The sequence below is a fragment of the Danio rerio genome, chromosome 1, assembly GCF_052040795.2.
Source record: "Danio rerio strain M-AB ecotype USA chromosome 1, GRCz13ab, whole genome shotgun sequence".
Lineage (NCBI taxonomy): Eukaryota > Metazoa > Chordata > Actinopteri > Cypriniformes > Danionidae > Danio > Danio rerio.
Window position 1 is genome coordinate 18,909,482 of NC_141021.1, and position 12,630 is coordinate 18,922,111.

Consider the following 12,630-nt stretch of genomic DNA (forward strand, 5'->3'; position numbering starts at 1 on the left):
CTCACAAAAATGCTGCTTTTTTATTGATTAATGAGCTTTTACACTGAACACATTACATTATTGTTAATGCATAAACATGTTTGTTGCATGCATGCAATCAAATTTAAGACACCCTAATGAAAACATAAATATTTTTAAAGTTAGTCATCATGGTGGGTGGAAACATGTTAATAGGTAATAGTACTGTTAATTATGTCAGGTAGCCAGGCATATCTGCCTAAGAAAGTAAATTAGCAATATCTCCTCTAAATTGCTTTTGGGAAATCTTGCTTTCCTGGGTGGTAAATTTAGCATGACAGGATGTGCTGGCATAGGGTTGTCCCCCCAACAAGACCATCTGTTTGCTATTGTGCCTGCCCAGTCTTATGGAGATTGGGCTGTGCTACAGGTCCAATGGATAGAAGCTTGCTTGAAGTTGTTTCCAACTTGATTTGAGTATAAAAGGTAGTTAAATGGTGTCTTGAGAGGCAAATCAGGAAAAAAAGAGTTGATTGAGTTCGACACTGCCATAGTCAACAATTCTCAATGTCAATTTCTTTGCTGGGTGAAGTATTGGTTCAACAATCCAAGAGAGATTTGGCCTGGTTAAGAGAGCTGTCAGTTGCACATTAAATGTTTAGACATTCATTCATCTCCATACATGTCAGCAAAGTTAAATAAATCAATAAAAACCATTCTGATGAGTTGTATAGCTGCATAATCTAATGTAGTAGTCTTGGGCGTTTAATCGAAAAGTAATCGAAATCAGCATTCAGAATTTTTTTAAAGATGATTTTTCAATTACTTTCCCTATGTGACACATGACCCCAGTCTGTTAAAGGCTGCGGCTGGTTTCTACTTCTGTGACCACTTTGCAGCCACCTCTGATCTCTGGTCAAGTAGGACGATGGACTCATTTTTGAGCCTTACTTTGTACCACATTGACGATGATTGGAAGCTGTCAGTGAACTAAATGATTGTTCATTAATCGTAATCGAGTTAAAATGTTCAGTTAATTGAGATTTTGATTTTAGGCCAAATCGCCAAGCCCTATATTTAAAACACTAATATACTATAACATGACATTGCGATAACTGAATACTGTCAATTGAAACACCACTAGAGATTAGGGTCATTAGGAGTCTCTGACCTTCTCCCCCACTCTCTGACCCCCAATTTGATCTATCTGCTCTGGCGGCTATGCCATTGTCTTTTCCAGTGTCCCATTGTTAAGAATCATAGCCAGGGCTGGTAGCAAAGCAAATATGCCTAAGGTAACAGCAGCTCTCATGGGAATGGAAAGATTAGAAGAGGGATGGGTAGGAGGTGTTCAGGTTTGAGGTCACTACATGTGGGATAGATATCATGTTTCAAGCACGGAATCAATCTTTACACTTGAGACTGGAGAGTTGTAATAAAGAGTCATTTGTTGTTCTGCTCTAAATGGGTATTTTGAGAATGAGAGGTCACCGTTGCTGGAGGCCCTGGGCACTCCTTTAGTCATGTTTTATGAGAATGAACACCAAAAGAAAATGAAGATTGAGACACATCTGGGCTAGATTTGGTGCTTTGAACTATATTTTCTACATCTTTGTGTTATTTACCCATTTTATCCTATGCTTTTGCAAACCCCACACGGGGGCAAGGAATGTGCAAATTAAATGTTTTCCATCTTTCATTTTTACCTCCCATTTTGTTTGCTTCAACATGTTTGACTCCAGTATGTTCGCCTTGTAGGAATGTCAGGCTTCAGTCATTTGCATCCTGTCTTCCCATGTATGTATTTTTGTTTGTCTGAGTGGAGTGAAAGCTACCCACAATAACCTCAGTTCTGGGAAATGTACTATAAATTATACTCTTACTGACACAATGAAACTTCATTGCAACTAGGGTTGGGCCATTTGGCCTAAAATCCAAATGTAAATGATTAAATGAACATTTTAACTCGATTACAATTAATGAAAGATTATTTTATTTATTTATTACATTTTTGTTGCCCTCATTGTTCACTGACAAGTTTTATGGCCCATTTCCACTGTGTGTCGACGTCATTCTAGCTTGAGAAAATGTCTACAGTAAAGCTGTATGGGTCGTTCACATATCATATGAGAAGCACTTCTCACAAAATAGATTCTTTACACACATAAATACTTCTGTATAAATGTTTATTACTAATCTTTCTATGAACATAATTTGATTATAACTGCAGATCAATGATGTGCGAAAAAACCTAGTGTAACGTCTGCAATTATATAAAATAACACATACAGACCCTCACAGGCTCCGATATGTTACCAATTACAGAAAAACTAAACACAGCATACATTTAGTCCTTTTTTGGGTTCAAATACAACATGCAACATACAGCCCCCTATCTGTATCTTTAATCTTCATCAGCACATGTAACCTCTTGTAAAGTAATTCTGTCATTTCGAGTTCAAAGTAGTCCAAAAGGTGATGATAATAGTTAAACATGCCAGTGTTTGTTCATGTTTTAGGTTGCTGAAAGAATCATTTGCTCCTTAATTTTTGTGGGCTTCTGGTTTGTTTTTTCACACATCACTCTAACATTTGTCCATTTCTAAAAGTATCGTAGGTCAGAAGCGCTTAAATAATCAAACGCACGATATCATCATCAGCTCAAAAAGTTCGTTATTTCAAATATAGATGCGCAATGAGTTTTAGACTGCCTTGTAAACAACTATGGGGCACAGGGTAGATTCTGTTCCTCTTTTGGCTTTGTGGCTATTCAGCAAGACGATGACAAGATTTGTTTGATCTCGGGTTGACCATGCCTTGTTATTATATGTTTATATTATTACGATGTAATGTCTTGGCTTTGTATTTAAAAATGGCACTTTCTTTGTTTTCATTCTCGTGTCTTGTGCACGAGAGAGTGACGCATCTCTGTAAACCAATAGCATTCAGTTGCGCGCCTAGCTCTGCCTTTTGGTACCCTTTTGTTGTGCTAGATAACCTTTGCAAAGGGTAGCCAAAAGGTAGTATGGTACAGTTTGCTCTTTGGTACCTTTTGACAGTGGAAACACCCATAAAAATGTACCAAACCTAATCATACAGTACCGTACCACTTAATGCAAACGGGCCATTATCTCTGGGGCTGCTTCCAATCATTGTCAATGTAGTGCAAAGTAAGGCTCAAGAATGGGTCTATCGTCCAACTTAACCAGAGATCAGATATGGCTGTAAAGTAGCCACAGAAGAAGAAATGAGCCACAACCTTTAACAGAGCGTAGTTAGGTGGCATGTAGGAAAATTAATTGTAAAAATCGTCTGGAAAAAATTTGATCGATTATAGGATCTGAATGTCAATTTTGATTACTTTTCAATTAATCTGCCATCCCTAACTGTAACACCATTAGTTTGCCTCAAAGTCGGTTGAATTATTACTTGAGTTTATCAATCTCAAATATTTTTTCTGTCTCAGCAGTCAATTGCAAAGCTAGATCTGTGTGTAGAGTATGTCTGTAGAACCTCCTGCTGTGTTTACATATGTGATTTTCACAAACACGTCAAGAGCGGAGGGCTATGTTGGGCTCTGTTGTGACCTCAAACCAGACAAATTTTGCCGTGTGTGTTTGTCAAGATCATACACACACACATATAAACAAGCACAGATTCTTGAGTCACTGAGGTATGCCGCTGAATTGATTGATGTCACCAGAGCTACGCAAAGAATTTAGTGCCTTTATTTAATAAACCTCTTTTGGTAAATGGGAATGCGAAAAAGTGGAGAGCAAAGTCACGGGTCAAGGATCTTAGACTGATATTTATAAAATGAAATGCTAAGAACAAAGTCTTATAAATAGATGGTTGCTGATGCCAATTTTTCTCTAGGGTTACTTTCAGTGTCCTTCAAAGTCTGCATGGATTCAGCTATCAATAGTTTTTAAAAAAGCTTTATTTTCCTCTGTTTTTTTTAGTTATTTATTTTTTGTTTTCTTTAAATGCACAATAGGTAATGTTTCTGTTTCATCAATATGTTCAAAAACACAAAAAATAGTATATTTATATATATTTTACTGACTTATTTACTAATATTATCCCCAATGTTAAGGAATTAAGGAATTTCATTTAGACATTAAACACTAGATTTCATGACATTCTCTCATGAGTCTCTCATAAGCAATCGCTTTAGCAGCCTCGATTGTTTCAGCAGTCTTAAAAATGAGCTGAAATATTAAGGTCAGTGACATTGTATGAACATTTAGGCTTAACTTTTTAACAAACTAATTTTTATATTAGTTGGATTTTTGAAAACGTTCCTCAAACATTGGCTATGTTTGCATCCAAAGATGCAAAATACATTTATATGCAAAACTTTAATAACGCAGAAAATATTAGCAAATTAGGCATTGTTTCAATCTAATGAGTTAGAGTCACTTCCAGACACTTCCAGAGTCATCTCTAGATAAATTGTATAATAAATGAATAAATAACTTGTGCCTCAAAAGATGATAGCGACAAGCAATGAATGCACTGTGGCTTTTTGGGGGATAAGACTGTTCGTTGGGAATGCATCCTCTCAAGACAGTTAAGGAGGTAATAATACTGAACCACTTTTAATGAAGGACTTTGGCAAAGGCATTTTAAGAATGACTAAACCAACATTTTAGGTGTTGTGAAATGTGGTCAGACCGCTAGTTTATCCATTAGTGCCATCCCATTTTTATCATCACATGATCTCTTGAAACAAATTTACATTTTTTTTTACGCACATGCTGGAATTTATTTAGTAAAAATGTTCCCATTGTGCGCACACTTTTTGATGCATGTTCAATTAAATTTATGCACATCTCACATTTCTTCAAGCATTGTTTTATGTGATATTTAAAAATGTGCATACAAATAGGTGGATGGAACATAGCTATTAATGTCAAGATCGCTATGTTTTTTGTCCCAAACAACAGAAACTTGTGTAAAAAATGTATCATGCAGTTTTTTGTGCAATTTGTTGGAATTAGGCTTTATGGTTTCACTCTGAACCAACTGCGTACATATTTACACACAGAATTGGGACAGACCTACTATACGTGGGCATAGGGACTTACCTGCTTTAGCTAAACACCATTAGGTCAGAGGGTGCCCCATAATGCTGAGCATGCAACTAACGAATGCAACCGACTCTCTGCTAAAACATATCAGTGCATGAAGCAATGTATGAAGCCAATGCCTTTTTCTTTATTGCTGTTCCCCATTGATTGATGATCAGAAAATTTAGACTGACTTGTGATAAAACAATACTGTCATAAGAAACAACATTTACAACTTCTACTTAAAATGTTTCCGAGATTGATTACTCACTAGTTGGCTAGGCCAAAAGCTTTAAACTGCAAGTCTAAATGAGTTTTCATTTATATTCCTGTTCCTTTATTTTATTACCATATCTGTTAACATCTTCCACTCTTTCAAGTCCATATGCCCTGGCAAGAGTTCTCTTTGAAGTTTCACTACCTCACTATCTTTAGTATGTTTCAAAATGCATTTTTGCAATTGGCATTTTTAAAAAAAAATTAAGTTTACGTGATGTTAGTTGACACAAATTAAGTACTCTATCCCATTAACGACTTTTGACAGAAAATATTTGGAGAATTGTTCTCAAACTACAGTAGTTGAGCCATATGTTTGAGATTCACTAAACAGAACTGGGAAGATTTACTGATGTGTAATCAGACTACACAGGTCATGCTGTCTGTTTTTGATTCTATGAAGAAGTGGGTCATAATTCACTGGTTTAGATCTTATAGCTTAATGGTAATGCTGTGTGTTTTATAGATTCAGTGGTGTTATAAAAGTCAAACTTTGTAACAGAAAAACGGATAAACCAAAATGAAAAATTTTGGCCAAAGCTGAATAATAATGAATAGGGCTGCACAATATATTATATCACGGTTTCACGGTATCACGGTATTGTGCTGAATATATTCTGGGTACTGTCTGGGTAAAAAACTAAAACTTTTTTCCCGTTTAAACACAATATATTTATTTAAAAAATATTTTGGAGCAGTAAACATGTCAGGCTAAATAATTCTAATGAATAATTGACTTCTGCTGTCTTTATTAGTTTCAAAAACACAGATTTCTTTACAATTTAAAAAGGCGTCTTTGGATATTTTTTCTGCTGAAGAGACTGTTGTCCTAAAAAACAACAAAAATGTAAATAAAAAATCTTACACATACCTTGAGAACGGTATTACAGAAAATTTTGTCGACTTTAAAACCTTGACTTTTCCAAACTGCGGTATACCTTTAAAACGGTTATCATCCCATGCCCAGTCTGAATTAAAGTTGACCAGGAGCTATAACACATGTGACTTGTAGTTTAACTATAATAGAGTGCAACAATATCATTTACATGTGTTTTTACAGTGTTCGATTGAGCATTTCAGTTTTAAAAATTTGGCACAACAAATTATAACGTTGAAAAGTGTAACAATGCTAATTATTTATATGAAATTTAAATGAATCCAAACTGAAAGCAAGATTATTTTACTTTTTTTTCCAAGTTCTGCTTTTAAGAAAAACCTCTTAATTTCCCCTGATTTCTTCTGAAGGTGAAAACAAAACAATATTTTTACTTTATTTAAGACATTTTAGATATCTGCACTAGAACCAAGACAAAGCAAGGGAAACATTTGTAGAATTTAGATTGTTCAATATTTCTGTACCTGAATACTGTTAGACTCTTCAAAAAATTGCCAAATAGAGCTATTCAAACCATCCTGTAAAAGTGTATTCATGGCGCAATATTTATCAAAAATAAAATATCGCAATGTAGGTTTTTCAATATCGTGCAGCCTTGTTAATAAAGCATATGGCCAAATAACTGAACAGTTTTTTTCCCTCAATTCTTTGTTTTTTTTTCACCATCACATAAGCTAAAAATAGTCAAAATGTGCTTTTCAAAGAAATATAATCAATTACAAAACTACAATTTAATTATTTAAATAAAATTTATTTAAAATTTACAACATAGGGCTGGGCCGATATTATATCAAATCGTGATAAATTTTTGTCAATAACAGCGATAAGCTCTGGACTTTTTTATTCTATATTGATCTAAGAGCAAATCACACAGCGGAAATGTGCAACAATGGAAATCTGGAAAAGTGTGACATTAAAGATGTACTGAAATTTCGACCACAGAAAATTATCGGCTGAAATGTTATGCCTTTTAATGGACGCTATAATATTTGTGGCTTCAGTCATTGTTGGTATACTCTTTTAAGTATGGAAGCATTAACAACTGATATCAATATATATTGTTATCTTTCAATATGGAAAATAATTATCGACATTGCGATTTTGCCATATCACCCAGCCCTACAACACACTCTATCAACAAAACAGAATAAATTAAATATAAATCTGTAATTACATGTAATTTAATTTATTTATTTACAAAATACTATTTCATGACACATGTTTAGTCAATTTTTTAATGAACATACATTCTGCCTATTTTCTATACAAAGTCAGAGGGGGTATGACAGGTGCCTCCATATTATTTATTTTTCTTTTCTTTTATTTTTTTTTAGTTTTTTGGTTACAAAAAATCTCAGTAGGTTCTTGAATGTTTAATGAGTCTTAAAAGTTTTGAAGAAATGAATTAATAAATTGTACAAAGCACCAGTATAACAGTGCGCATATGCTGCTTTTTGTGCCATATCCCCCATGTGCCCTTCCTGTCGGGAGAAAGGTTGGCTGATTCTTTTTGATGCCAGATAACAGTGGAATGTGCTGGCGGCTTTGTCTTCCCATTCGGTTGGCCCAGGCAGGGATAAGGGGAAGGGGGTCATCTAAAAGAAAGCTATCATGAGCCAGTTTTCTCTCCTATCCTGACTCTCCTGGCATGCCTGCTGCATTTCGCCCTGGCATTCTCTTCACTTTGGCTTTTTGCTTTTCCCACAAAGTGTCAAAATATTGAGCCTGTTGTTTGACTACACTCTCGTCTATGACCCATCTTGCCATCTCACCATTTTTTTCCATCTCTCAGGAGTGTGACTACCTTTTTTCACCACGTTTTTTTAAGAGAGTAGATGACTGGCTGACTCCGTGTAGTCTCTGCTTGAGCCGTGTTGCTGGGGCAACCAGATTCTGGAATGCAGGATCAGGAGTTGATTGTAGGGTGCTAAATGAAAAGCACACTTTCCCTTGTTAAAGCGGCCTGCTGTCTCCAACTATCAGGTCCCATTTTTGGGAACTTGCGCTGATGGTAACTCTTGGTAGTTTAATGTTCCCTAAATAAAAGCCACTTGAGCGAAAAGCAAACCAGCAGTGTTTTTGGTTTTTAGACGTGTGCGCTGCAGAACTGATGGTTTGAAGTTACGCCCGATATTTAGATTCCGTATGGCACAATCCAGCACTCAGCCGTGCCTATTCTCATTACGGTGAGCACACTTACTGTTCCCTGGTGATGTCACAGAGCTTTTTAATGAGAATCGAAGGCAAGTGACAGCAGATGTAAACACTGCGCTGGTGGATGCAGAGTGCGAAACCAAAGATGCTAACCACCGACGCGAGACAAACTGTATGATGCATCTTCTTCCAAACTGTATCTGACTGTGTCAAAGTTAACTGGCATTTTAGCATTGCACATCCTGGGACTATGAATGTCAAACCCACGGCTTTTCCACTCAGAGGTTAGAGATGAGAAATGAAGATGAATGCTTTTGTTTCACTGTTGGGCTTTTGTGTTCGACAGATAATCACAACAGCTTGCCATAAAGTGCAAAAAATCATTGGATTATGGTGGAGCAGTTAGCAAAACAGCATTGTTTTTGTTAAGCTTAGCTGCATGGTACACTATACATATGCACTATGTATTTATGCACCTACACACTCCACAGCATTGTATGTGAATGTAGTGTCGTCCCAATATGCAGAAATTCAAACCGTTTTCCTGATGACGTTTGTCGGTTGCCAAATTAGTGACCAAACTACTAAATAATACCTGCCCTGAGTATAACCACATTCACCATTTGGAGGCGGTATAATCACTCTCATAGGAGAATACTGCTTTCACAATCCAAAATAAAGTAATCAAACATCAGCGGCTGAAAGCTCTGACACTTTCGCTACGTGAGCAAAGCTGCAATAGTTGAGTGTGTAGTGTCCAACATTTAACACTTCATTTTGATGGTTGAATAAGTGTATCATCTGGGTAATTAAAGTCATATCGTCAGAATCTTATATCGGCCCATGCCTACCGCCATGGCTACATTACAGCTTCTCATTCAAAAGCTTCAGTTGTTGCTTATAATTTTTTTTTTTTTATTGCAGGTTATAATCACACCAAAACATATTAAAACGTAAGTGCATTATAACAAAGCGAACTTTTCTATAATCGTAGTAGTGCTTTTCGTCATTTGTTTAACCCTTTAAGGTTACATGCTGACTGACTGACAGTGCTGGGCGATGCATGAGACCAGCAAACACAAGGAAGCTTTCAGTTAGGATGAGTTTTCATAATTATACTATATTTATAGGTAAAGGTCTATGGTTCTGCACACAATTACGTTATTTTGCTGGTGTTTATGGCTGTTTCACTTTACTTCAAGATGCATCAATGCCATTCTGTAGCTTTAGTGGAGATATTCATAAATATTCCTAGCAAACCTAATAAATGTTGTTGACATAAACGCACTAAAATGCACTTCAGCAGCGTTTATTTCAGAGGGCACAAGAAAATCAGTGTATATTTTTGGGTGAGCAAGAAGTTATGTGCACGAACAGAGGAAATTGGCGGGCGAGCAATGAGATTTGCATGGTTATACCACATGAATGCGATCTCAACTTGTAATACTGCACTCATGACAGTTGTCATTGAAATAACACCATAGGTAGTTGGAAGATCTGTGTAAAAGGCCTGCCACCACAGCTGGAAAAAAATTGTAGAGGAAACACTGCATTTCATTTCATTAAATGTTTTCAAGTATTTAGATTTCCTTCATTACATTTAACACTTGCATTGTCTCTTTGTCCCTAAATTTAGGGAATCCCACACATTATTTTTCTCATAAGTCTATCCATGCAAGTTCCCAGCAAGCATTTTTAGTTTTTAAAAAATGTCTAATAGATGTCTAATAGATGTCTAAACATAGTCATCTTGGCTAAAACAAGGCGAAATTTGGGCTGTCAGTGAAAATCTAATAGATTTCTTATGAATAGGCCAAAACTAGAATAGTTATCAATTTGACAACTAGTCTAGTTTTGGGCTATTCTTAGATGTCCATTAAACACAAAATTGTTTGCTGGGTTGACTCAACTCAAACTCAACATGCATCTTAATTCAGACAGGTTCATTTGATTAGAACATGCCTTCCAATATTACAGTTTTTTTCGCTGGTTCGAACCAGTTTGTTTTGGAACATCAGTTGCGCAGCTTTGCCCCTAGATAACGGTTAGGTATAAATTCGCGTTCGTAATGATATGTAAAGGCGTAATTAGGAGCCTAGTTAAGAGTCAAACATCTGGGGTTTGAACCAAATGACTTTTCTATTCCCTGTGTTTTACTGCCTCGCCAGACTCCTCCCTGCAATATTTTAAACGCCTTTGATCCTCGCCACACAGAAACACTCCAAGGAGCATACGTTTATAAATAGAAAAGTGAGAGGAAAAAAAGAAGTGAGGCTTTCAAAATGTCAAGGCAGCACTCCATATGAAACACACACTCTCACTTCGTAGTCTTATCAGGCTTCCCAAAAGAGGAGAGAAAAGCTCTCCGGCGTGAACCGGGGCGCTAATGCGCAGGGCCTAGTGATAATGCCAGCGCCGACTGTGTGTCACTGGACAGCTATTTCATGCCTCGAAAAAATGTTGTTATAACGGAGGACAGACGCTCGTTATCAGGAAGGGCTCAGAGATTGGAGTCAATTCAAAGGGGAAAGAGCATGCTTAAAGTACAAACATGATATTTAAACAAACAGGCCGCGCTCACTGCCAGGCCTCTGCAAAAACACGAGGTTTCCTGGACAATGGGATCTGTCTGGGCAAGTGTCAAAAGAAGCTTTCAGTTGGAATTAATATGTTAAAGCGGTCAGGAAAAAAACTCCTTTTCATTTATTGACGACTTTTCTTTTTTTCTGCATGATCCTGTTATGTTTTCCAGCTGTGAATTTGTCAGCATCGCTGGTTTTTGTTTATATCTAAGTGTCGTTGTTTTGCAAATGTTGTGATTTTGTTCACTGTCTGCTTTTTAGATGATAAGATTAGTGCGATATGTAGAGTAGAGTATTATGTCGGTCAAATCATTCAGTTCCTCCTAAGTATGATTTTCCCCCCCAGCCAGATGTAGTAAGCGGGTTTTTTTAGTGCTCGTCAGGTTGATAGTTGCTTTGTTAGTCCGGACGATATAGTACAGATGCAATGATGCATGATACGGAAATAGAGGGTTGACTCAAGAGGCTTCGTAAGGCTGTAATCACTTTGTCCAGGATGCCCTGAAGATAAGATGGCTTTTGTGTGCCACAGTGTTTGTTAAAGTCATCAACCGCTCATTCTTTAATTGCTTCCTCAATCCGCTGTTTGAAGCTGATAAACTTGGCAGTGGCAGTTCCTTGTTTCCAACTCAGTTTTTTTCTTTGTTCTAAACCTAATTTGAGTATTAAATGGACTATTTCCACGTAGATTTTTGTCAGTGCTCATGCAGTATCCTAAAATGCTCAAAGCTCAACCATGAGCAATTCCAGCGTTATGGATGTGACATTTGCAGTAAAAACTCTAAGCATAAATTGGCTGAGAATGTACACTCAATGGCCACTTTATTAGGTACACCTACCCAACTGCTTGTTAACACGTTTCTAATCAGCCAATCACATGGCAGCAACTCAATGCATTTAAGCATGTAGACATGGTCAAGACGATCTGCTGCAACAGTAACTCAAATAAACACTCATTACAACCGAAGTATGCAGAAGAGCATCTCCGAACGCACAACACATCCAACCTTGAGGCAGATGAGCTACAGTAGCAGGACACCACACTGGGTGCCACTCCTGTCACCTAAGCACAGCAAACTGAGTCTACAATTGGTACAGGCTCACCAAAATTGGACAATAGATGTTTGGAAAAATGTTTCCTGGTTTGATGAGTCTTGATTTCTGCTGCAACATTCGGATGGTAGGGTCAGAATTTGGCGTCAACAACATGAAAAGCATGGATCCATCCTGCCTTGTATCAACGGTCCAGGCTGGTGGTAATGGTGTAATGGTGTGGGGATATTTTCTTGGCAAACTTTAGGCACATTAGTACCAATTGAGCATCGTGTTAACGCCACAACCTACCTGAGTACTGAGGATCTGACAGATGTGAAATTGGCACTTGTGTGACTTTGGTAAATCGAATAAAATTGTTTGAAAATGTTCCGTGTACTTGTGTATATATTTTTCTCATTTTTGCTTTCTAAACAAAAATAAACAAACTTTTTTTTTTGGTGCCAAATTTGAACCTTCTCACAAACAAAAAAGTTGTTGTTTTCAAATATTTATTTTTGTTTTCATCACATTTTGTTTGTTTAACACAAAATGAAAATGCCATAAAACCAAAACGAATAAACAGCTTTAAATTTGTTCTCTGTGTGGGGGGGAATTATACACGCCCCCTCTCCCCTGATTGGTCAACCAAACATCAAAC

General features: G+C 36.8%; 1 protein-coding gene across 9 annotated transcripts in view; it reads left to right on the forward strand.

Moving 5' to 3' along the window:
• The window catches only part of fat1a (FAT atypical cadherin 1a), a 147,479-nt gene that overhangs the window by 8,543 nt on the left and 126,306 nt on the right, over positions 1-12,630 (forward strand).